Below are 27,346 nucleotides of genomic sequence, written 5' to 3'. Positions count from 1 at the left end.
CCAATTATTTCTGTATGCTGCTCGAGGCTGCCCCCGTACAACGAGGTGAGGCTCTGTCGCCTGTGTAATTCCTACTAATATGTCCTGTAGGCTGCTCACGGCTGCCCTGTACCATGAGGTGAGGCTCTCCAGTCGGTGTACTTCCTACCAATTTGTCCTACATGCTGCTCGAAGCTGTCCCCCATTCCATGAGGTGAGGCTGTCCAGTCAGTGTAATTCTTACCAATTTGTCCCATATACTTCTTGACCATGAGGTGAGGGCCTCAAGTCTGTGTAACTCTTACCAATTATATTGTATGCTGCATGATGTAGCCCCCTTCACCCTGAGGTATCCCAAATTATATCTGTAACCACATTTGTCTACTTGCACTTCACCTATGTAGCATGCTCTTTATGTTACCACCGCCTACATGCCTCAGGGCTTTGTGCACTGAAATAAATGCAATATTAATAAAAAAATAAACCAATTGTCCCTTTAATACTAAAATAAGTTACTATTGACACATAAAGCCAGGAATAGTGGAGAGATGGTGCCATCAGATACATTGGTGAAATTAGTGAACCGATTGGAGGTGTTTTAAAAAAAATATATATATTATTTATGTATCCATCATTCATTCTTTTAGGGCAAAGTACAGTAATACAATTTAGCAATCAAACTATATGACCTTTAAAAAACAGTATAAAACAAAAATAGATTAAAGGTTGAAAAATAAATTAGAGGTTCAATAAATAATAACAAAATATATTCATGCAAAGGTTGAAGCAATTAAAAAGCTCTTATTTGGATCTTGGGATCAAGCTGGCAGTCTGCCGCAAGGCAAACTATCGCCTGTCCCAGCCCCTTCCTCTCGGCGCCCATTGATGCTGTTGACTGATTGTCCTGGGGTGGTCCAGCATTTACTTTAAAAAAAGGAGTATGTTCAAAATATATCGGTCACCTGAATACTTCAGCTAGCAAAAATGCATTAGGACTTTGGTTCTGTTATGTTATGTTGGTTTTTCAGAAATAGGGCCACGATTAAGAGGGACGGACAAGGTCATTAGTATTATGCTGCTAGACGTGATATTCTTAGAGTGGCGCAAGACAAAGCCAAGCAAAGCATTTGCAAGAATGTTTTCATTAATCAAGAATGAAAGTTGGAAGTCGTACTTCTGACCGTAAACAATGCCAACTAGCAATCTGGAATGGTTATTCCCATGATCTACTGTGCAGCTTCTGCGAAACTAAAGTCTTTTGATGCCCAGGGAGAAAATGTTTGCAAAACTGAAACTTAAACAGATTAATGGAATAGCACCTCCAGGAGTGGAGCCTGCAGCTTAATTTGATTCACCACAGGAAACCTCACCCGGCATGGAAATGGAAAGGATTGACAGAGTGATCGCTCTTTCTCAATTCTGTGGGTTGTGGTGCATGTACATTCCTTGTTGGTGGATCAATTTGTCTAGTATCTTCTGCTAACAAACAACACTCCTCCACGCTAACTAGTTACTCGACCCACAGCAGTCGGCGTTCAACTTCTTAGAGGGACAAGTGGAGTTCAGCAACACAATTCAATAACAGGTCTGTGATGCCCTTAGATGTCTGGGCGCCATGCCCGCTACACTGAATGGATAAGCGTGTGTCTACCCTTTGCCGAAAGGTGCTTCGCTGACAGCTGCAGGTAACACACTGAACCCTGTTCATGTTAGGGAATGAAGATTGCAATTATTTCTCATTATGAGGAATTCCCAGTAAGTGTTGGTTATAAACTCTTCTTGATTAAGTCCCCTGCCCTTTGTACAAACTGCCAGTCATGGTTTTGTGAGGTCTTTGGATTGGTCCTGCCACAGTCAGCAAAGACCCAGGCGGAGTGCAGAGAAAACAATTAAACTTGACTTTCTAATGGAAGTAAAAGTGTGTAACAAGATTGCCCTGTGTGACCCAGCAGAAGGATCTTTCTCAGTGGAGTGACTGGGGGGAGAGCTACGTACCTAATCTAGGTTATGTTTGTTTGTTTAATAATCTTTATGGCGCACCGAACTTGGAGGTTACTGGGCGCAACGAATGCAAAAGGATACTTAAAGCTTAGGTTACATAGTCAAGCTAAATTACATGTAGATACAGGCTAAACAGAGAGTAATACAAATTTAAGTGATATACATCAGGTGGCAAAGGTCAGGTGAGTACTAGATAAGCAACACTAAGTACAGTACATAGATTCAGGCGGTGCATATTAGTAGATCATATGTCATTTGATCGTAGCCAAAGGTATGGCGTCTGAAGCTAGGGAAGGATAGATCAGATGTCATTAGATCGTAGCCAATTCAAGGTATTGCATCTGAAGCTAGGGAAGGATTGGTCAGCTCTAAGAGACATAGGTAATGCATTCCAGGACTGGGCAGCTTGCACTAGGAAACTATTTCTTCCAGATTTTTTTAGTTTAAATCTGGGTATTTTTAGACAGAAGGCACTGGTCGATCTAGAGGGGCGGTGGAGGTATTTCTTACAATTCTCCCAGTTAAGTAAGGGTGAGCTACATTATTTAGGCACTTGAATGTGAGAGACACTTTTTAAGCAGGATTCTATCATTTATCTTCAGCCAATGGTTTACTCTTCTGAGATCTAAGACATGTTCTCTGCTCGGTATGTTCGGAGCAGTTCTTAGCGCATTGTTCTGTAAGATTTGGAGTTTATCTAGGATATACATGTTAGCACCTAGGTCTAGGATGTTACAGTAATCCAATTTTGAAAGTATTAATGCATTTGCGAGTATAATACAGCTAGCCTTAGATAGAAATGACTGATAAGCTTATATTTATAGGCAGATGAGGAAGCCAATGAATTTACCTGTTTGCCAAGTGTTAGAGTAGAGCCAAGGTAGAAACCAAGAGTTTTCACTTCTTTCATTACCTTGATAGTATTTCCATCTATATTGAAGGTGGAGTAATTATTCTTCAGTTTTTTTTAGGTTGGCAGCAGATCCCAGGATCAGGATCTCCATTTCGTCGTCATTCAGGCAGAGGCCATGGGTTGATATCCATGCCTGAATGAGGAGGTACATTTTATTTACTAAAGCTAAGTCATCGACATATTTGCCCGAAAGGGGAATGAGGATCTGGGTGTCATCTGCATAGTTAGTGTAGGTAACACCCAGCCTGTCCAATTTGTCAAACAGAGGCTTTGTAAATAGATTGTACATGGTCGGCGATACACAAGATCCTTGTGGGACGCTGTATGTAGTCAGGATAGGGTCTGCAGATGCCGAAGGGGAGCAAACTCTCATCGCTCTATTATTTAAGAAGGATTGGACCCAGGCAATTGCATCTCTAGAGAAGTGGGCAGCCAAGGCCAAGTGTCTGCACAGCACTTCCTGGTCCACCAAGTTGAAGGTCGTGAGAGGTCAGGGAGGAGAGCATGGCAGTTTTCACTTTGTCCTTGAGCTCAACAATTTGTGTTTCTAGGTCAATTAAAGCTGTTTCCATGCCGTGTTGTGGCCTGAAGCCGGATTGGCAGGAGCCTAGGAGTTGATTAGCCTCAAGGTAAGTCTGTATTTGCAGGTACCTACTCCCTCGATGATTTTGAGAAGAAAAGGCACAGTGGTAATTGGCCTGTAGTTGGTTGGGATGGTGGGATCCAAAGTCTGTTTTTTTTAATAGCGGTAGAACCCAAGATTCTTTTAGGTTGCTTGGGACAGAGTTGGTCGCGAAGAATGCATTGATTAATTTAAAATGAATGGTGCAAGGTCTCTCATTGCCTCTTTAATTATTTGGGTGCGATAGTTGTCGCCCTGGCAGTTGGAAGGTTTCAGAGATGAGATCATTTTTTCAGTTTCAAGGATGCATACTTTAGTGAATCTGAAAGGTTCTAAGGTGCTGGGGGAATCGGAGAGGATGATCGGATGAGACTCAAGATTAGGCAGGGAGGCTTTTCTGTTTGCAATCCTATTTTAAAGTAATGTTATTTTGTTAGCTAGAGCATTCTGTATGCTTGTGCACCATGGTTTATCCTTATGAGCTTGGTCTGTAGGGGGAATTAGGGATTCCATTTCACGTAGTATCACAAATAATTCTTTAGTATTGGAACTGGCATTTGAAATTCTTTCAATGTACAGGTCTTTTTTTGTGCGAATGATTTCCTTTTTGTAGTTATTTGCAAAGTAGGTTAAGAGCAGCTTATTTTCATCAGTGGGAGTTTATCTCCATGAGGTTTCTAATTTTCTTTTTTGTAATCTCAGGTTTTTCAGATGTGGTGTGTGCCAGGCATTAAGGTGTGCACGCTGTTTGCTTCTGCACATTTTAAGAGGTGCAATAATGTATAGAGCTCTAGACATGGGCCCTCATTACAACCCTGGAGTTAAGGGGTTAACGGTGCTGTAAAAGGTGGCGGCGCCGTTAACCCCTTAACGCCTGATTACGAGTTCCCTTTGCGGGTTGGCGATTTTAACGCCTGCTTTTTGCAGGTGTTAAAAACCAACCCGCAAAGGGACCTTGGTGCTAAGTACGGTGCCGCAATTTGCGGCACCGTACTTAGCGCCTTCCCCATTCCCATTGAGCCCTATGGGGAATGCTATTAGCACCATGGTCCAATGCCAGGGTCGTAATGAGGGCCATGGTGTTTTTGTAAACTTCGACCAGGATGTTAGGGTCAGAAGTATTTGGTAGTGAGTTGAACAATGGTAGGATGTGTGGTACTAGTCTTTCCGGTGTGATATTTGTTTTACTTCTAGTAGAAAGGGGTGATGCCATAGCTTTATCTTTGATCGTTGGGTGTAGCTAAGGAGAAGGCAATCAGATGGTGATCTGTCCAGTGTTGTGGGGTAACCTTCGTAATGGAAGTTCCACAGTTCTGATCCGCCACCCTGTCTAAGGTCCTGCCATTGACGTGGGTAGGTGAGGATACTCTTTGTGTTAGTCCTTGTTCTGATAAGATATTGGCTAGTGCCTGGGCATTTTTGTCCGCAGGGTAATTAAAACCGAAGTTGAAATCACCCAGTAATAATACTTGTGATGAATCTTTAGTGTTATTCACCAGAATACTGGATATATCCTCCTCAAAGGTGCCGATGGGACCCAGAGGTATGTAGAGTAGGTAGATGGTTAGAGTGCGGCAATTGGAGATAGGAGTTTGGCAATGAGCAGTTTGCAGGATTTAATAGGGGATGAGGGTGATAGTCTTATGGCAAGGTCAGATTTAGCTATGAGGGCTAATCCACCTCCTTTGGCATTAGCTCAGTCTCTTCTGAATATTTGGTAGTTTTTGAGTACTGCTAGTGTAAGGGCTGGGCCAGCTGCATCATGCACCCATGACTCTGTGACAGCTAGGATGTCAAGGTCCTCCGTAGAGATGGTATCTGCTATTTCAGTGGCATGTGCCACAAGCAACCTGGCGTTGATCAAAGCGCCGGAAATTGTAGTCAAGTTTTTAGGATCCTGTGATCTGTTGAGGAGGGATTTATGTGGAGTGGTGTTATGTCCCAGATATGCACACCCACAGTGCAGGGCAGCCCTCACATTACAGACCAGCTCACAGAGTGTTCTGTGGCAGGGTGCATTGGGGAGCAGGCACTGGTGCCAGGATCTCTCCATGGGAGGGGCCATGACACAGCAGACAGGAGGGGATACCTGGCCTGGTTGGGTTAACCCGCTGGGAGATCCTGATACACACACCAGATAGGGAGCCATGTACTGCCTCCTCTCCGAGCTGACCCCATGCCTCAATGCTGACCAGATGCCCCATCTCTGACCCAGCAAATGATGGGTGCCGGGAGTCAAGGGAAACCTGGGTGTTTTCGAAGGTTGCCTCCCAAGGCGGATGTCGCTCGGCTGCCCCCACTCAGGACTTCCCAGGCTGGTGGTCACGCCAGGCCTACTGAACAGGTTGGTGTCAACCCCAGCAATATCCAGGTTTGCTGGTGAAGTGGGTGTTCTTTCTTCATGTCCAGTTACCTGGAGCTCAGTTACATGCAGCTGGGCTAGTATCCAAAGACTCTAGTGGATCCAGTCAACCTAATGCTGTCTCCAGCCTTTCTCTTCATCCATCAAAGGGCAGAAGGTCATTGTCTAGGGGATGAGCAATTGCTTTATGCGCTAACTGCTGAATCGCATGCCTCTGTTGCCATGGGAAGCCCCGTCACTATGCTGTAGATGGCGCAGAGCTTCCAGAGACTCTCAAGTGGGGAAGCCAGGGAGGGCTCTAGGCCATCTCACAGTGAGGATGGGATGGCCAGCACTGCCTACCCCCAGCCTCTCCTGCACTGGCAGGTTTGGCTGACGTCTGAAAAAGATGCCTGTGACTCTAGGCAGTGGATCACTTGGCTCACGCATTGATAGAGAACCCAGTTAGGAGTGAGCATTAGTGTGAATTGCAGGAAATATTGATCATCAACACATCAAATGCACCTTGCGGCTCCAAGTTCCTTCCGAGTCTATGCCTGTCTGGGAGTTGCTGGAACATCAATCATCCCAGAAACCCTACTTGGGGCATAGCTGGGACCATCCCAGGTAGCCCATTCCCCTGATCACTACCGTCACAGTATCCCCAGACCTGGCATTGAGGCTTGTTGCTGGTGTACCCAGGCCTCCCTGTCCCCCCTCATTGTTGTGCCATGTGTGGCTGTCTGTGGTGTCCCATGGCTGCCTGTGCAGAATGGCACCGGCATGAAGTCTCAAAACCACATCTGGTGAGCCACTTCTCACCAGAAAGGTTTTGGCATAGATCAGGACAGCAGCCACTCTGCTGCATGGGAGGCATGGGCAGAGTAAATCCAACAGCCCCGGACCCAAGACTGACTCCTTGGTGTTGCTCCAGGGGCTGTGACAATTCCCAGGATCTCGTCACTTCTCCTTGGGGGAATCCTTCCCTGTTAGGACAGGGAGGTGAGGCCGCTACACAGTGGTAGAGTAATAACAGTCTGCCTTACCAAAGTACTGAAAAGAGTTGGCCCCAAGGAGGCATACAGATTACCCCAACAACAGTAAAGAAGGACTTTGACTTTACGATGGGGAGGACACAGACACAGGGAATAAAGAGAGAGAAAATACTGGGAAATTGAAAGAGCAGCAAGCATGAAGCCAGCACAGCCTGGGAAGTTAGAAACTGGGAACAATAAGCTGCAAGAACTCTGATCATCTGTGGTGGGTACATACAAGAATGGTCGGCGGAAAGCTGCAGAGGAAGTCAATCTCCTGACCAGTGGAAGTGTGGGAAATAAGCCAATGACAGTGTGACCATAGGGATTGAACCATGTGGTCCAAGAACTGCTTTGGAGCCATGTGTCGCAAGTCTCTGCGGAGCAGCAGGGAGTGGAGTGAAGGAAGCAAGAAACGCTGGAGAAATGTGAGTAAGCCCAGCTCCCCAGGAAGAACTGGTGACACTGTCCCGACACGTAACAGGTAACGGGAGTAGCGGTAGATTGGTATGGGCTTGGGGCAACTCAAGAGTGTTCTCCTTCATCACACAGTGACACCTAGAGAATCAAGAGTCACGAGAACTTTGGGAGTAATCTCCCTTCTCACAGTAGTGACACCCAGAGAATCGAGAGTCAAGAAAGCCTCAGGAATGATCTCCCTTGTCCCAGCAGTTATACCCAAAGAACTAAGAGTCAAGAGAGCCTTAGGAGTACTCTCACTCATCTCAGTAGTGAGATCCAAAGATCAAAGAATCAAGAGTGCCTTGAGAGAAATCCTCTTCATCACTGTGGTAATCCAAGTAAGAGTCAAGAGGACACTAGACAACAAGAACTGTCTGTAAGTAATTTTCATAGCGTCAAGACAGGGAAGAATTTCAGGAACTGTAAAGCAAGCTTCCAGGAGCCCTTGGGAAGAAGTGACGAGACGTTTGAGGACTATTGGAAAATACTATTTTAAGATTACCCTCAAGCCTGTGCAAGGTGGATCAGGAGAAGGGAGTCATTATTCTGATCATACTCTCTTAGCTTAAAGGGATGGTCTAGTAAAAATTTTTATTTAAAAAATAGATAGGCAACATAAAATAAAAAATACTAGCATTCTCCGTTTTAAAACTTCCTATGTAAAATTTTGAGCTATTCAAGCTCAAAATTCGCAAAAGCAAGCACATGGGCGCAGCCATTTTGTGAAACGGAGGCCCTCCTGTGCTGGCTTTTGCTTTTGCGGCACTAATGAAGGAAAAGCCAGCCAGCTGTAGTAAACAAAGGCTACCGCTGGGTGGCTTTCCCTTCATTAGTGCTGTAGGCGGAGGACGGGGACTGGAGACCAGAGCAGGAAAGCTGCAGCTGAATCTCGGTAAGTGCTATTTATTTTTTTTACAAAAAATAAGCACTAGCTGCGTTTTTTTTTCTAAGTTTTCCGGGCTGGAGGAGCCCGGAAAACTTAGAAATAAAACCGCAGCTTTAAAAACGTTGTATTTATGTTTGCGGTCCCTTTTGAAGCGACCGCAGACATAAATGCAACGTTATTGTGTTGGAAAACGCTGCGGTTTTTCTTTCCAAGTTTCTACCGCAGCGTTTTCCAACACAGCCGCGTTGTTTCTGCCTGAATCTGCTTTTCCATTTGGGGCTCTCGGGCTCCCCACGGCGAGCCCGAGAGCCCCAAATGGGAAAGCAGATTTAGGCAGACAACGCAGCATTTAGCATTTCCCATTTGGGTCTCTCGGGCTTCCCACGGGGAGCCCGAGAGCCCCAAATGGGAAATCAGCTGCAGGTAGAAACACTACGCGGCATGTAAACATACCTTGAATAGCTCAAAATTTTACATAGGAAGTTTTAAAACGGAGAATGCTAGTATTTTTTTTTTATGTTGCCTATCTATTTTTTAAATAAAAAATTTTACTAGACCATCCCTTTAAGCAGAAACTAAAGCAAAGGATTGTTGGAAACGAGATAAAGGCGGAGTCTGTCCTCCAGGAGAAGGGAGTCATTTTCCTGGTGTTATTTTCATTTGGATGCTGAACCCTTTTGTAGATTAGTGGTAGAGTTATAGTAGGTTGTTGGACAGAGGACGGACACATTTGATTTGGACAAACATCCTGACGAGTAGCACCTGAGTTGATATTTTTTTAGGTAGGGATAGCTTTTAGAGATATAGGGAGAGGTTGATTATTTTCTTAGTTTAGTGTGACGTAGTCTGTCCCTACCCTACCTGGTCTGGCAGAATCTGTAGGGATGTAATGAATTAACTTAACCAGGAAGTCCAGGAAGTCCTGCATGTATGGACTTTCCAATCTGTTTGCGTTTCCTAGGAAACCAGTGAGGAAGGGCGAGAGAACACAGCTGGGCATACTAACAGCTGAGGAAAATGACAAGCGGTTCTTGAAATGCGTCTACACCTTTGCGTAGATTTCAGTTATAAAAGTTATTTTGAGTTTAAGAGGAGTGGCGCCGTTGCGCACAAATAATACAAGCAGAGAAAGGCGACCGTCGTCACTCAAGAACATGCCAGAGGAGAAGTGAAGCTGTGGGAGAGATCTGACGATGGCGACCGCACTGCGGAGGAGGAGGAGGAGACGGACGGCTAGGGAGAATCGCAGAGAGAGAGAGAGAGAGAGACAGTGAGAAGCCGGAATGCTGATGCTGACAAGCGCCGATACAATGCAGAGCGACAGTAACGTACATGTGGTCTGAATGAAAAAAACAGAGACTGGGGTTTCCTTTGAAATATAATTACATACAAGATGCCAAGTCGGGTGAACCACCCATAACCAACAAGGTATTTTCGAGTGAATGTATGTACTGAAATAATACGTGCTGCCTGAAGGGGAGATGACACGTATAAAGAAAACCGAGGACGCTCGTAGCTGAACGCAGCGTTGAAGCAAACGGAAAGAGATAGAGAGAGACAGAGAAAGTTGAAAGGAAGAGAAATATTGACATATGATTTGTCTTACATATTGAACAAGCTAAGATTAGAAAGAAGACCAGCTGTTCAGAGACAAAGGCGACAAAAACGGCCCAAATTAACTGAAATCAAACTCTTTCAGAAAAGAGGTAAAAACCAGGTTGATTTACCAGAAGAGAGAGAGTGAGGGCTTAAGCCGTGCGGAGAAAACATGAACTTTAAGAGAACTGAGAGCTGAAAGACAAGAGTGAATGGGAAACCAAGAACAGAGTAAGGGATAGAACAGAGGAATAAGAGATACACAAAAGTAATAAAAGTGAAAGGATCCCGCAAGAGAACTTACCAAAAGAACTTACCTGGTGTAGTTATTGATCCGGTTTCCTTCACCAATACGAACTATATCCTGAAGTCTGCGAGGCGTGAAGAAGATGTATCCTTTTTCTCTTTTACCTAAAGAAAAAAAGAAAGAGAATTAAATTAAAAAAAGAATTGGGCTCTCTTTTAGTCCAAACAACCTACTTATTGGCTAAGAACTCATTTGTTTTAACTAACATATATTTGAAAGTGCAACATTCACCTGAGTTGATATTTTTTTAGGTAGGGATAACTTTTAGAGATATAGGGAGAGGTTGATTATTTTCTTTGTTTAGTAAATAAAACTTTGTTGAAACATGACACTCCTTAATCCATCACACCAAAGGGCCCTAGTCATTCTGAACAAGACTCACTCCGTGGATGGTGTTAGGCAGGTAGCGGGCCCTGGTATTTTGAGATCCGGTCTTCTCAGAGTCGGGTTGCTTGGGAAGGCAGCCCAAAGTGTAAACTCCATCTAAAGATAAATTTGGGCGCAAAACCAATTGCCAACAAGCACATGAGGGAAATTTGAAAAGAACCTTGGAGAGAGATTTCAAAAGGGTGTGAAACCATCAAGTTGTAAAGGGGTGGGGTCCATGCAGTTCATCCTGAGGATTCATCTTGGCCAGCAGGAGCAGGTCAGTCACCAGGAACAGCAGATCTGTTCGCTGGACCAACAACTGGGTGCACCTAGCCCTGCAGGGTGCCTTTCCTCAATAGTGGTGCACCACACTTGGCTCTAGGATCGGTGGGTAACCCCTGTGGGCAGGTGGCTCTCTGCTACAGTGGAAAGTGTTACAGCCTTTTTGCCATATTCAGGGGCCAGAGGGAGATTAACCGCCAGCATACCCTCTGCCGGGCATCATCCCACTCTTCTCGGGGGTCGCTGGGCAGCAAAGGGGTTTGCAGCTTCCTGCTCCTGGTGCAGCGATCGACTGGGATGGACTGTTCTCAGTGGACATCGACCAGATCACATAGCATGGCATAGAGATCCACAAATGTCAACTGGGGTCTGCAGTGATGTAAGCTACACACCCAACCCATCTTGAAACAAGGACCAAGGAGTCTAATACCTGCACAAGTCAGAGGACTCAATGAAGCCCTGTGGCACAATAAAAGTGACAGCTGGCAAGTGAGGGGTAGTGTGGGATCCTGGTGCTTCATTGCTGAAGTTGCACCACTGTCCGATCTTCCTTGCTCTGATGGGGAGGTGGAACATGAGCATGTGTGATAACAACTGAAATAGGGTGAAATATGCCTGGGCAAGGCAAAGCCAGAGGAAACTCTGGTGGATGTTGGTAGCAGTGCTGATGCACACATTCGTTGTCCAAGTTGAGTATCGGGACAAACGACTAATGGAACCACCTATTAGCAGGTTCCCTCTGTATGGCTGGTACTTGGAAACCCCCGTTTTATCTGGTAAAGTGAATGCTTAGAGGTCTTGGGGCCTAAATAATCTCAATCTATTCTCAAACTTGCAGACATGGAGCTAGTCATCGAATATGAGTGCCAAGTGGGCCACTATTGGTAAGGAAAAGTGGTGCTGCAGGATAAACCAAACGCTGCGATAAGGTGCCTGATGCTGACTCTCATCAGCCCCAGGAGGGAAAAGCTCTAACATGTCCTGGTCAGAGCCCCTGATGGCCGGGGAGCTTCACCCACCCACGTGTGCCAGCCCCAATTTGGGGCAGATGCCGAACTGCTCAGCGGCCGTCACCATGCACCCCGGGAGCACCCTGACACTGTGTTGGAATGCATATTCAGATTACAGCCCCTCCTAGAAGATTTAGATTGTGGAAAATATATTAAAACATGGAGAATGTGTAAAGAGTAGTTTGGGGGCAAAGGGGTGCTTTTCAGGAGGATGCATCTGGCAGGAGTGGGAAGTTGTATAGGGGGAATTAACTATTTGTTTTGCAATAGTTAGGCAGAATATATTACATATGTGCAGTAGTTATCACATTAATTAAAGCTGTATTTAAGAGTAGGTCTGAATCCTGACAGGCTGTGTTGGAGACGCAGAACGAGACCTCATCTCTTGCCTGATTATCACATTTTGATTTCCAGGCACGGCAAGGAACAAGCACGTGCACCCACATATATATGTATTCGGAAAGGCCTTTGAAAAATTAGGCAGGAATATGTGCAGATGAATAGGCGAAGGGCTGCTTTCCAGCACAAAGGTTATACTCTTGGGAGTCGAAGCAGAGGTTTTGGGTTGCCAGAACATGAATTAAGATTTAAGACACTAGCACCAACCAGAATAATGGTCATTCTATTTGAACTACCAGATGTGCATAGAAATGGGTTTTAAATCTTTCATGAACTGGAATGATTAGTGGGACATTAGGTATACCTCATGGGAGGAGAACTTATACAGGGGAGAGCAGAGAACAACATGATCTGTGATTTGTACCAGGGAGAGCCAAGGGTGATGCCCATACAGTGGGGAGGCATGATGGAGGCACCTGCGTGTCTGGTATGAGAAAAGGATTGCTTTGTTCAAAAGGACCAGGCTGACCTCGAAGTTATCTGCTGAGTTTATGTTGACGACCAGGTGCACATCACCTGACTAGGAATAAAGATATGGTTTTGCCATTTGAATATAACCAATTCCCTTGTACCGCATTAAGATGAAGAGGTTGTTACTCACGTTTGATGAAGATGGAGAAGACAATGCAAACAATTGGAAGATGGGCTACATGAAATTATTTGTATATAGGCAGCCAATCAGGGTGGGGGATGAACACTGTATATCGACTGCGTCATAAAGGATGATTTGTATGTTTATAAGATAGCCACCATTTTGGAGGAGGCCAGAACTTTGTGGCAGTGGATTTGTAATAATATGTTGCCCATTTCTATTTGTATAGAAAATAAAGCCCTTGTTCTTCCCGAAAAAGGGTGCAGCAAGTCTTTTTCCTTAGTGGGTTGTTTTTCTTTGGTCTGGTTGTTGGAGAGTTACCCTACAAGTTCAAAGCTTTAATGCATTTAGGGTGTATACGCCCCATACCCAGGATGCCACCCAGTCCTTCAGGATGTGTTTCCCGGGCCACTGGGCCCTCACAGACCTATGCCAGGGGGCAGAGGGACCCTTCCCACCAATGCCAATTGGAAAGCGTGGCACTGACAGATACCGCTCTCTGAGACCAGCCATATGACAGTTGGCCATGGGAATGAATGCCTAGAGCAGATGACCAGGCTGCTCAAGACATTCCGATGGATGCCAATTTGAAAAGTATCTCAAGTTCTGTCGATAAGTAGGCTGGATGATTTTGCCAAAACCTTCCGATCTGTCACCATGGGTACAGTGATTACAATAAAGTTTAATCACCTTCCCCAGATTACTGTAGGCAGTGTGTATTGGTCCTGCCTCAGCTCCACTTGGGTCTCTCTGCCCCACCAGGATTCTGTGCCAAAGCCCCCACACACACCATGCTAGCCAAGGGCTGCCCCTCATGAGATGTCCCAGAAGGCTGGCTGGGGGCACCCTGCTGGACCGGGTGAAAACGTGTTGCTCATTTCTGAGAGGTCTGCGTTTCAGGGATCAGGGGCTGTCCGGTCATTTGGTCGACAGAAAATAGGTCGACAGACAAATGGTCGACGCAATTTGGTCGAAAGACAAATGGTCGAATTTTTATTTTATTTTTATATATATTTTTCAGGTTTTCGTTTAGGAAAAAAAAGTGTTTTTAAGCAAAAAAAGGGGGTTGGGGGGGACCCCTCCAAAAAAAAAAAAAAAGTGAAAATACAAAAAAAAATAATTCGACCATTTGTCTTTCGACCAAATTGCGTCGACCATTTGTCCTGTCGACCTTTTTTTTTGACCAAATGACCGGTAACCAGATTAGGGCACTTGGCTGACTTGCATGCAGACAGCAAGGGGGCCTGTCTCCCCACACTCCATGGAATCATTGGACTGCTTGGTTGTCCTTGACCATTATTTCAATCAATTAGCTTCCACAACCTTTAGGACCAGGTTCACTGGAGGGTATGCCCCCTCACGGAGGGCCCCTTACATGGGCGTCTCTCCCCTCTGAGCAGGGTGAAGGCAGAGCAGCCAGGCTGCTCTCCAGAGCAAGATCAGAGTGGAAGGGGGGTTGGATGGCACCATGGCTAGGACCACCGCACCAGCGGTGTGGGCCCAGTGATCCATGCCATTGCCCTTATCCTCCAAGCATGTATTTTCCAAGCTATTCGGGATGACCACTCGGGATGACCACTCTGCATTGTATGACCCCCCACCACGCCGGTGGTGGGAGCGAGACATGCTTGCTATGGCAGGCAGTGGGGGAGAGGCTGGGCTGTGGGTGTGCGGATGGCGGCTTAAGCCCCGGCCCTGGGAATGGCGCACTCAGCCTAAGCAGCCACGACCCAGACAGCAGCAGGCATGCCCTCAGGACCGCTGGAGCAATCTGGGCTGTTTACCTATCCTCCGAAGGCTGGAACCGAATGGCCATCTGGCTGGTCCTGTCCTTCTCTGGAGGGAAAAGCTCTTTTGTGCCCCAGCATGAGCTCTGGATGGCCGCGAGGTACTGGTAATCAGTCATGCCTGGAGGGGATCCAGCCTTCTGGGGCATGTGATGCCCGTCGCTGGACAGTTCTAATGCACCTTGGCTAGAGATCCGGCCAGCTGCGGGGTGCTGCTCCCACAGTCAATACCAGGTCTTCACCTGCCTGCCCAGCTGAGGTCACTGCATGCCCCTGAATGAGACCCAGCCCCACCGAGGAAAAAGCTCTAATGCACCGCGGCCAAGCAAGTATTCAATCACTTCTTCCAAACTACAGTATAAAATGAACAAAAGAGTTGAAGGTGATTTTGTTTCTCTGGCCATATTAATCAATTGAAACATTTATCTGTTAAACTCATGTTATATGACCATGTTACAACCGCTAGCCGTAGAATATCTAGATGGAATATAACAAATATGTTTTCCAAATAAAAGAAAGATATTTTTCAAAGACATAGTGCAACTTGCATTCCAGATAATGCTGCCTGCAGCCATTGTCCCACGGTTTAACCAAACGTTTGTTTTATTGTTGTTTTTTAAATGAAATCTGAAGGTTAGATAATGGCTCCTCCATAGGCATTAGGTAGACATTTGACGGGTATGGCCTTGATAGTCCCATGCACTACACTCATTTGATAGCTGTTCCCATTTTAGGACGAGGTATCTTTATGGCAATTAATTTAAACTGCAGTGCCCATGCCTGCACACGTGCCCAAATGGATGGCTTTGCCAATGCTTGTTATTACAGAGTGATTGAAATACATTGAGTTGTCTTTTCAGCAATTGGAAGTCTTGGAAATAAATATAGTAGTGTCTGCAAATTTCAGAGTGCACCATTACTTTTAGGGCATCTGCATTCAGATTTATTTAGTAAAGGTGACGACACACACTACTGACAAACACCTCTTTATACTTGAAAAGGGTTAGTTGTTTCACTAGAGATCCCCCAGTGCACTCTACCTTGATTTCTACATTATAGATTAGTTAAGGATGACATTAATAAAATAAAGTCCAGTACAGACCACAATTCTTTTCTAATAACAGTATTGAAGGCATACTTCAAGTTAAAAGAAATTTGGTAAATTACCTCTTTTTGAAGTATAAGAAACCTTTGGGGGCACTAAATACAGTCATAATGCATGATCTATAGTACTAGTTCCTACTTAGAAACCAGCTTGATAGTGTTAAATACCCTAGTTTTCATCGCACTGTTGTTTCAAATGATTCAGTGTAGCCTTGTTCGACATTTTGTATGATATATAGATAAGCGAGATTGGCCAATGATTGGCCAGGTTACTGTGACTTCCTTTTTCATAAATACGCACAATCTATGCATGAAAGAGGCAACCGAGTTTTGGTAATAGTTTGGTTAAACAATTAAGCGTTACTACCCGATCTGGCGGGTTGGATGGGTGGTATCAGCCCATGCCCCGAGTTAAAGGGCTGAGTGTAGCGAGGATGAGTACATTGATGTTGATGTTGACAGGTTGCTAGTTCACTTGCGTGGAAAGCCAGTTTTTCCTAACTGTGGGAAAGGATGGTTCGGATTTGAGCGTTAGTGGTAAGGAGTTCCACAGCTTAGCTGCTAAAACCGGGAAGCTGCTACCTCCTGCCTTCTGAAGTTTGAAGTGTGGGATTTTGAGACAATGAGACTGAGCAGCTCTGGTGGGGCGTTCTGAAATATTTTGGGAGATGCTGTTACTAAGGTAGCTGGGTGCTTTAATAGCAAGGCACTTGTGTGTCAAGGATATGGTTTTGAGGACAATTCTTTGATTGAGAGTCAGTTCAGGTTCCGTCTGGAAGAGGAGATGTGTTCAGATCTGGCAATGTTTAGTGCTGATCTGATGGCGTTGTTTGGAATTACCTGCATCGTGTGCAGGTTTTGTTGATTGGTTCTCAAATAAAGAGCATTGCAGTAATCCAACTTAGATAATACTATTGCTCTGGCTAGGGTAATGCGATTGGCAGTAGTGAGGTATGGTCTGCAAGCTGTGATTAGTTTGCATGGGTAGGCAGTTGAGGATGTAATCACATTAGTTTGTCTAGTGAGGTTCAGAGTAGAGTCAATGTAAATAACGAGAGTTTTTACAGCCTTAGAGACCTGGAAGTTGTTGCCATCAATGTGAAATGAATTGAACTGCGCGTTGAGGTTATTAATTTTGGAGGGTGAGCCCAAGATAAGTAGTTCGATCTTGTAATCATTTAGACAAAGACCTTGCTTGGCCATTCAGGCTTGGATGATGCTATAAATGTCGTTCAGTACTTTAGAGTCGGTGGCATAGTCACCGGTAAGAGGGATGAGTATTTGGGTGACACCCAAATAGTCAAGATCATCAAACAGTGGTTTCGTAAACACATTATAAAGCATAGGGGATACACACGATCCTTGAGGGACTTCGTATGTGACTGGTGCTGGTTGTGCTGATGCCAAGGGTGCGAAGACCCTCATTGTTCTGTTGTTGAGGAATGATTGTATCCAGCCATTAGCTTCATCCGAGAAGTGTGCTGCTGAGGAAAGGTGGTTGCAAAAGACCTTGTGATTGAGAAGGTTAATTCAGCAGACAAGTCTAATAGTAGGAGCAGGGCTAGTTTGCCTTTGTCCTGGAGGTTTTCAATTTGGGTCTTAAGGTCAATCAGCACCTTTTCGGTTCTGTGCAAGGGTCTGAAGCCAGATAGTCTAAGCTCAAGGAGATTATTTGCTTCTAGGTGCTCTTGGATTTGCAGGTAAACTGCTCTATCCAAGATTTTTAGAAGAAATGGCATAGTGGTGATCGGTCTATAATTGATTGGGCTATTGGGGTTCAGTGAGGGATTTTTTTAGAAGTTGTAGGACCAAAGCATCTTTTAGGTTGTTGGGAACTGTGCTTATTTCAAAGGAGGCATTGATGACAGAGGTGATAAATCGAGCCAGGTCCGTGGCTGTCTTTTTGATGACAGGGGGACAACAAATATCACCCTGGCATTTAGAAGGTTTTAGTTTAGAGATTAGCTCCTCTACTTCTTTGATTGAGAGGGGAGAGAAGTTGAATGTATAGTGAGTGGGCCTTGGTGCCATCAGTGTGGTTGGCTGGGAGATGTTTGGTGGCAGGATTAGTTTCTTAGATTCAATGTTCTCTTGTACAGTGGGATTTTTCCTAGTAAGGCTTTCTGGAGGTTGTCACACCAGGTAGTATCTTTTATTCATGCGTCAGGAGGAGAGGTGGGGGTTTCGAGCTCTTTGAGAATATTGAAGAGTTCTTTTGTGCTAGATTTGGCATTAATGATGCAGTCGTTGTATGTGTCCTTTTTAGCTTGTAAGATGGCCTCTTTATAGTTGAGGGAAGACATTATAAAGTTGTTTTTGTTGTGTACTGTGGGGAGGCTTTTGCATAACGTTTCAGCATTTTATTTAGCTTTACGTAGTGACTTGCGGTGCGGAGTGAACCATGAGTTGATATGGGCTCGGGGTTTGGCTTTGCGTGGTTTTGGAGGTGCTAATGTATTGTTGGCCTTGAGTAGTGTTTTATTATAGATGTCTACCATGACAGTGGGTTCTGTGTATGTGTAGGGAGCAGTGAGGAGGGGCTGTAGCAGTGGAAGTAATCTCTCGACTGTTATATTGCAGTTATTTCAGGTGCATAGGGGAGGGGCTACATGTTGCTGTTTGGGCTGGTTAGTTTCCTTCAAGGTGAATGTAATAAGATGATGGTCCGTCCAAACACAGGGCGAGTTGACGAGTATATTAATGTTGCAATTGAGGTTGACTAGCCAGTCTAACGTCCTTCCTTTGTTGTGCGTTGGTTTTGTTATGTGATAATTGAATTGGCTAGATCCAATGCGGTGCGGTCTTTAGGATCTTGGAAGCCCAGATTGAGGTTGCCCAAGATATAATTTGAGAGCCTGGCCTGGTGTTAGAGGTAAGGATGAGAGTGATTTTGTCTTTGAATGTGGAGGGGGACCCAGGAGGTCTGTAGACTAGGTGTATACTGATGGTGCGGGATGCTGATAAGGGTAGTTTAATGGATAGGAGTTCCGCTGATTTAATGGGATTACTGGGCATGGGTCTAATGCCTAGTGTTGTTTTAGCGATGAATGTGATGCCTCCACCTTTAGAATGGTTGGGGTCTTTGTCCTGGTGGATGATGGAATAGTTTTCAGGTATGGCTAGTGATAGAGAAGGCCCTGCAGCCGCGTGGAGCCAAGTTTCAGTGATAGCAAGTAAATCAAGGTCATTGGCTGTTTTGATGTCAGCAATATCTAGGGCATGGGCAGGTAAGGGTCTCACATTAATGAGTCCAACCATGATGATTGAGGCAGGGTTGTTGGTGGAGTGTTTTTTGTGAGAGGCGTTGATTTTGGTGGGGGAAGTGTTGTGGATTGGGTCTGCAGAGGTTCTGTCAAGTGGAAGAGACTGTGTGTGGCTGAATCTGGAGCCTAGTCTGATGTTCCTGTTTTGAAGTGTGCTGAAGATTAACATATCATCACTGGAATCGTCTTCTTTACTCAAGGGAAGGCAGCTATTTGCACTTATTTAAAGGGCATTGAAGTTGTCATGCCACATTTCCTCAGGAAAGGAGATATCTAGAGGTTGGTTGTCAACATAATCATATTTGACATTGCTTAAATTCTCTTTTTGGTTCAACATTGTAACATCTCTTTTATGTGTTGCCATCTTTCCATGCTTTCTGTTTACCTGAATCAATTCTTTAAAATTCTGTTGTGCTTTATGCAACTTTAGCTGCAAGGTCTCACTTGGTCCCTTATCACTGGGCTCTAAATTGATAGAACAATAATGTGCAGGTAAATGGGGGTGACTTAACACTCAGGATTTTTAGAGGGAGCTGTAGCTGCATTGTCATCTACCCTCATGCAGCAAGATACCTGAATCTAGAAACAGGCTCAGAGGGTTATCGTCACTCTTTAGTATTGGTATATGTAAGAAGCTCCAGATCCATAGATTGACCATGATGTAAAGGATACGGCTTTTCACAAAAGAACATCTGAAGGTGGGGCAGGAGAGCGAATCTTGCAAGATCCTTCCATTGCAAGTGCTAAAGCCTGTTCCCCAGAACTACTTCTAGAACAGCTCATATTTCATCTCCCGCTCCATGATTATTCTCCCTACTGACAATGGCTTGAGTTGCATGTTAAATTCACCATCAAGAACCTTAAAGCTGCAAACTCATGATTCTTGTGATTCTATCAGATTATAAACTAAAACATTGATAGCGGGAAAAAAGTTAAATATAATTGCTTATACTTTGGGAGACGTAACCATTTTTCTTGTAGGCTGATAACATCTCCCTTTTGTACAAACCTGTGGAAGTTGTTTAACATCCATTTTGCTAGCAAGGCAAGCTATATTCCTGAAGTCATCTTCAGATCAGTAATAAGACCCTTGGTAGTTGATCTCAAAGTCTGAACTGATGTTTTCAATGTGTGGGCGCTTAGCCATCAGTGTTACCTAATTGTTAAAGAGTAAACAGGACATGTGTTCCTATCAGGATCCACTGCAGTATTACTAGCATGGATTGAGAAGTAGCAGCATTTACATGGCTTCTCACAAATCCTCTTACTTTACTATCTGATTTACAAGGGGACCATGAGCTAAAGTTAATTGCCAAAAAGTCCCCTACCAGATCAATATTGGTAAGTTTTAATCCTATGATGTTCTTTGAAGGATTTTCCTAATGAAAATACTCTCCAGCGTCCTAGCTATCCATTATCACCAAAGAGCAGCAACCCCTATAAAACATGATCCAATGGCCACATTTGTTTATTGGATAGTTCCCATTGTCATGGGCACTGTCCTTTAATTTGGGAACACAAGTCATATATATGATGTTCTTTCATCTTTCAAACCTTGCACTAGAAAGTGGTTGAACGGATGGATTATTATTGGACGCATGTCTTGCGATCACCACTAATCACATATCTTTATGATTTCCTTTACAGTTAGCAGATGGCAGGGGGTGTAATGGCCCTGAAGCTGGATTTCTTTCATTGATCGAAATATTGTTGTTTTGTAACATCCATCATTTGGGGGGTCAGAGTTTTGATTGTTCTGGTGCCCATTCCCCATATCATGATTTAATATTCCCTGTTATTGCACCAGATTCTTCTAATTTACCTACATTTAACTTCAACTGAACCACCATCTTAAGGGAAATAGGGTCTTGCAATGAGGACCTTATGGCTTCCCATAGTTCACCCCAATTGGAACAAGGCCCTAAGTTCATGGTTACATAATATACCTTTTATTATTATTATATTTATTATATATTCTTTATATACAGGAGGAACAATGCTCTTTTGATCACAAAAGAACATCCAATATATAGGAAATGAGATTTGACGAGAAGAAGTGAGCATCCTAGAATGGGGTCCATTTGAGGTGCATTCTGACCAGGTTGTTGAGGGGAGTAAATTGAACTGTCACCGGGGACAATTCATAAGTGGATATACATAGATTAAGGACAAGTAACATCAGATATTTTTCAGTGAAGGTAGGAGGTATGGCCAGCCTGTCTCAAGATGTGACCATAATGGGTGAAGTGCTAGAATGGAGGCAGAGGAAGTGAGAGACAGAGGCAGGTTAGATGTGAGGGAAACATTTTTACTAGCTGGCAGGTGAGAGGTAGGTTAAGAGGGTCATTCAGAGGTGATGAGGTAGGCTTTTGGTTTGGTTTTCAACAAATCTGTGACAACTGTTTCTCGGATGTCCAGTGGAAGAGATTTCCATTCAAGTGGAGCAAGAAGAGAGAAAGAGCAAAGAGGAATCACAGGGAGCCATAAGTATAGTCAAGGAGGCAGAGCAGAGATTACGGGAAGGCTTATAGAGTTGGATAGAGGATAGATAGAGTGGTGCTTTACCATGGATAGATTTGTGAACCAAGAGAAGATATTTAAATCTGGCTCTGTTTTGCATCATCAGCCATCCAGCCTGGCGATGGTATGATGAAGTAAGTGTAAAGTGAGGGAGTTTAAAGAGAGACCTGGTAACAAAGTTAATGATCATGTTGAGAGGAAAGAAAGCATAGTTGGGGAAACCAAAGAGGATATTGCCACAGTAGTCCAGTTTAGAGAAGACAAGAGTGGGCAAGATATGATTATCAGTGTTGAAAGGAAGTAGGTGCCTGATTTTCCAAATATTTAGGTGGTTTAGGTGAGCTGTTATTCCATTTCTGGAGATGAAAGTAGAGTAGGTGTGAGAAAGATCATAGATGACACTGAGGTTTCTAGCTGAAGAGGAGTAGGAGATAGAATCAGGTGGGAAATGGATAGGCAGAGGAAGAGATGAGAGAGAGTTTTTGGCAGGGAAGAAGAGTACCTCTGTTTTCGTAGAGTTTAACATCAGAGAGTGTGAAGCTATCCAATATTTAATGGCAGAGAGACAGTTTGAAATTGTGATAGAGAGATCAGAGGAGAATTCAGGAAAAGAGAAGAAGATGTGGGTGTCAACTGCAAAGAGTTGGTACGAGAACCCAAAGGAGGAGATTAGTGCCTCAAGAGCAGAAGTGTAGAGTGTAAAGAAGAGTGGACCCAAGACAGAGCCTTGTGGAACACCAATAGTTAGAGCAATGAGTTGAGACGTGTTGCTGCTCCAGTAGACAGAGATTTGGCAAGGTGCAACAAAGGAATCAATCCAAAAAAGGGCTTGATCATGAATCCCAAGAAGAAAGAGAGTATTGAGGCGATCAAAGTGATCGATAGTGTCAAAGGCAGCAGACAGGTGAAGGAGAATTAGGATAGAGGATAGGTTTGAGTGCTTCACAGAGGCAATGAAGTTGCACACATTCATGATTACAGTTTCCGTGGAGTGACAGGAGAGGGAGTGACAGCTTGTAGGGGGTCTCAACGGTTGTGGATGTCTAAGAAACGGGTAAGATGGTTGAACACAACCTTTTTGAGCACTTTAGAGTAGTGCAGCATGAGAGACACAGGGTGAAATTTAGCCAGTAGGTTCGGGTCAACCCCTTGCTTTTTTTAGGAGAAGGATGACTGTTGGCTGTTTTGTAAACAGAGGGAAAGCAAGCAGAGTTAAGGACAGGTTGAAGAGTTCAGCTAGGTGAGAAGCCACTATTGAGTCAATAGGCTTGACTGGCTGACAAGCAAGAGGGTCTGATGGGGCACAAGAGCGGTTAGCCTTCATCAATAGAGATAACACCTTGGCAGCATTAGTGTTACTAAAGTGGGAGATGGAGGCAGAGGATGATGGTGGAGTATACAGAGTGTAAAATGTAGGAGGAGGGAGTGTGAGGAAGGTCAGACGAGTCCTTAATTTTGGAAATGTTTGCAGTGAAGTATTCAGCTAGGTCCTTAGCTGTGAGAGTGGAGGTGATAGTCATATACCTAGGAGGAGTGTGGAGTGAGTTTAGGGCACCCTGTAGCTGGTGAGGATAGATTGAGTGAGACTCAATGAGGGTCAGGTAGAATTCCCTTTTAGCTCTATCAAGAGTGGACTTGAGAGAGTTCAGGGCAGAGAGGTGAAGTTGCAGGTCCTCATGTGAGTGGGCATGCCTCTGTTTGTGCAGCAGCCAACACATTTCTGTATGGAGAGAGCGTATAAATGTGGTGACCCATGATTGAGGATGCTGAGAGTTAGGGATGAAAGTAAGCAGTGGGAAGTGTGAAGAGAATGAGTCATATAGTAGAGTTTGGAAGCTGGAGAAGGCAGTGTTGGTGGAGAGGTTTTGGGTGTGAAGAAGGAGAATGAGAACTGTAGGTTATAGAGAAATGGGGGAATAGCAGAAGGTTTAAATGTCCTTTTAGTAATAGGTGAAGCAAGTGGTGAGGAAAGGCCATAGGGTGGAAAGCAGATGCTGGTGGAAACAATTGAGTCATCCGATACAGATGGTGTGACAGCAGTATTAGTGGCTCTGTACATAATCATAGGTTTTAAAAGTGGTCAGGGCCCATGAAAAACAATGATTATTTTATTTTACATCATCAGTCAGATTTATTTTCAAACCCAGGTGACTTTTTGGAGCATTTATAAGTACAGACACTCCAGAATTCCTTAATAATGAATGAAAATCTATTGCTACTGCTAAAATCAGGATCAATAATGGACTCTCGTTCATCCTCTTTACCACCATCACTAGATTCACTATCCATGCTATGCTCTTTTCCTTGACCTTTTAGCACTGAACTGCCAGTCCTTTCCAACCTCTACTGAAATAAGCACATTTCCCAATAGACATGATTCCCAGAATTCACTTTACATTTCACAGTTGCCCTATCCATTAGGACTGCATATCCCCTAATGCACCTGACTCAAAAAGAAAATGTTAGACAAAAGGAAAAACAGTGAGAGCTTTCAGAGTTCTTCGTATTAGGCTAACCACACGTTCATTGTTTGAGGATGGTAGGATGGGCATACAAATAATCATGGGGATTGGCTTACAAATAGCAGATTTATTCAGATAAAGCAGTAGGTGGTGGCTAGATGCAGAAGAGGGGAATGAATGGCTTCCTCCTTCTACCTTCTCATGTTGCCGCAGCGACTCTTTCATGGAATGGGACACTGAACAACAAAATGAAATTAGTACGCATTCTGCAGACACCAAATGTGTATGGTTCTGTCATGACCGAGTTATTTTGTTCTTGTTTTTAATTCTATTTTAATTTTCTTATAATAATATCTCTGGCAGTTTCAGTGAGACCTAAAAAGACACTGCGTGTGTCACTTTTCAAATATATTAATTCATCTAAGCATTAACAAATGTGCAATGTTTAAACCCCAGATTTTCCACTTTTTATGCAAATTGAAAAATAGGAAACATCATGAATTCCACATGTTCTATTTCTTTATAATAACCCTTAATTAAACTGAGACGTGGAGGCCATATTGGCGAGGAAGTCTTTCTCAACTTCTTGTTAAATCTGTTTTCCACAAAGCCTCAGCTGAAAGGCTTTTTCTTTGTCATTATTCTCACTGTAAAACTGTTCTGACTCTTAGTTAAAGTGAGTATGGACATTCGTGACTTTCTTTCTCACATTGTGCCTATGTGCCTATCCTGTATCCATTGTGCCTATCCTGTGTGAAGAGACAGAAAAAAAAGGCTTATTGTAGTCATAGCTGAATTGAAATGAGGCAACTATCTTAGGGTGGGTGGCTTTCCAGACTGCACGTAAAGTCAGCAACTCCTTTTTTGATTCTGGTTATTCCGGTATTGCAAAAACGCCATGAGGTCAAAATCAAAAGTACAGAGAGTGTGAAATCAGAATATATGATTGGTATGGCAAATGTCAACATTTGCAGAATTCATTTGCTACCTCAGTGTTTGTTGTTTCTTGTCTCCTTACATGATCTACACTTATAAGCCTTTTTTAACAGTATTTGAGTCAATTAGATGTGTTATTGCATGAAAATGCATACTTGGCCTTTCACATCTCAGGTGGAGCAATGATGGTTGATCCTTGTCCAATCAGGATCCTCAAACCTCATGTCTTGGGTCAGCCCAGTGTGAGAGGGTGAGACATATGCTAGCCAGGTTTAGGAAGATTTTCCCGAAAAAAAATGGTTGCAACGACCAAAGTTCTAAAAATGCTACCACCAAAGGTTCGAACACCAAAAGTTTGAACCTTTGGTGGTAGCATTGTAAAATAAAAAAAAAACAAGGGCTGTGGTGGTGTCCCCCACGCATCGCCCAGCTCACTATACTTTATGGTATAGTGAGCAGCTGCTGCGGGGGACACCCCCGCAGCCTTCCGTTAAAAAAACAAAAAGAAAAGGACCCTGCAGCGCTGGTTCCCGATCACGGAAGTGAAAGGGAACTGGCGCTGCAGGAACCAAGCGTGAAGATGAAGGTAAGTGGGTTTTTTTTATGTTGGGGGTGTGGGTGGGTGTGTGCTGAGGGTGTGGGTGGGGGGGTGTTATGAGTGTGTTGTGTGTGTGGGTGTGAGAATATATGTGTGTTCGCATGAGAAAGGTGCAAACATTTGGTACTTCGCACCTTTCTCATGCCAACGTTTTGCCTGTTTTACTTTCAGCCACGGGCAAATCACTTGGATTCTGCTAGTCAACATGCAACAAGAGCTACATGTACTATTTGACAAACACGGTTATGATGAAATGACAACTTCTCTGCATGAGTAAACAGATAAGTAGTGAAAACACTACCTACTAATCCCCAGACAACTACAAAACCAGAAGTGAACCCAATCATGACGGTGGAACTGGCACAGACCAATAGGTATAACTCCTGACCTTCCTTTGGCAAGGTGTCCTGAAGACAGGGAATACTTTACAGAAGAGGTGTGTACTATTAACAGTAGCAATCCAAACACCTTCAGAACCATGAATTCAAAATAAAATAATGTTCAATCAGGTTACTATGAAACTATATGGACTTTAATAAAAACAATCAATGCAACAAACAAACTAAACATTCTAAAATAAAAAGCAGTGGAAGAGAAAAAACACAGAGATAGCATGTCATTGTGTGAAAGTGCACTGTAGGTTAAGCCGGGGTGTTCAGGTAAGAGACATGGCAACAGTTCAAGGATATGTTCTTGTGGAAAAGGTATAGAAAAGGGTTTGTAAGACATTATATTTCCAAGTAGCTGTCCAAGGATGGCACAAGGCCTCTTCTAATACCTTATGTTCTTGTATTTGGGGCTCAGCAGCATTAAGCCAGGCTTTTCAGCAACAAGCCCGGAAACTGGGTGCTTTTGGTGCCAGGACGGTGCCGAGTTGGGGAGCAGTGGCACAGGGTCCAACGAGGCAGTCCATTTTGACAAAAGCATCAGTTTGTGGGTGACATATTCTGGGAATGGAAGACACTGTTGGGTCAGCAGCATTGGATGACTCAGCAGCCTTGGGTGAAGTGAAGCAGAGACTGGGCTTTTTTGGTGAGCAGGCTTGACTACTTCAATATGGCATTGGGATACTGCAGTGTAATTCTCTAGAAGCACAAATAGGCTGGTCAACAGGTGGCAGCATTGAGCTGGGAGTACTAGAAGTCTCATATGCACAGACAGTGGTGCTTCGGTATAATTGTCGAGTGTTGAGGTTGGTAGGAATTTGTGGTACCATGCAGTCAGTTTGGACAGCTTTGAAGGAGTCCAAACCAGTTTTGATACAGTTAGGAGATGCAGAGATTGCCAGGTGTCAGATTATTGGTTCTGTGGTTTTTGCAAAACAAGGTCCAGGGCCTCCGGGGCAAGGTAAATCCTTTTGTGTGGTTCCCTGCCAGGAAGTGTTATAGAAAACACTTGCTAGGAGTCTGCCTCCTTCAGCGAGGAGGTTTATGTGTACCAGTGTGTCTGTTGCAGAGTGCTTGTCCACAGCAGAAATACTTCACATCTGAAAATGCCAGAAATCAGGTATGTTAACTTCTGCTTTCCATCGTGAATCAGTGTGTTCTAATATTTTAACTGTTATATTGAGTCGTTTTTATTTAGGCAATATACCCCAATGGGGGAGAGCATTACCATGCCTTAATGTGGGCCCCAGGCCATTACCTGACCTGTAATGCTCTCCCACAAAGGGATGTTTCCATTAGCACCCTGGTGCAGTTGCCATATCTCCATTTAAAAACCAAAAAAGCAAAACATCCACAATGGACTAAAGGAAAGGGGTGCTACACGTAGTCTGTTTTCCCTTTGCATGGCAACCATTGCCGTGGTGGGGAAGCACCGTAACAGCAAGTGTGTGTTGCGAGGCAGATGAATTTGCCATACATAGCTTCTGCCTTGCCCCA

General features: G+C 44.1%; 1 protein-coding gene across 3 annotated transcripts in view; it reads left to right on the top strand.

Annotated features, from left to right (window-relative positions):
* MYO16 (myosin XVI) overlaps window positions 1-27,346 on the top strand; it is a 3,167,675-nt gene that overhangs the window by 1,533,477 nt on the left and 1,606,852 nt on the right. The window lies entirely within an intron of this gene.

Source organism: Ambystoma mexicanum, chromosome 7p (assembly GCF_040938575.1).
Source record: "Ambystoma mexicanum isolate Mex_15411 chromosome 7p, UKY_AmexF1_1, whole genome shotgun sequence".
Classification (NCBI taxonomy): domain Eukaryota; kingdom Metazoa; phylum Chordata; class Amphibia; order Caudata; family Ambystomatidae; genus Ambystoma; species Ambystoma mexicanum.
Note: the sequence above shows the minus strand (reverse complement) of the source record. Positions and strands in the feature narration are given on the sequence as shown.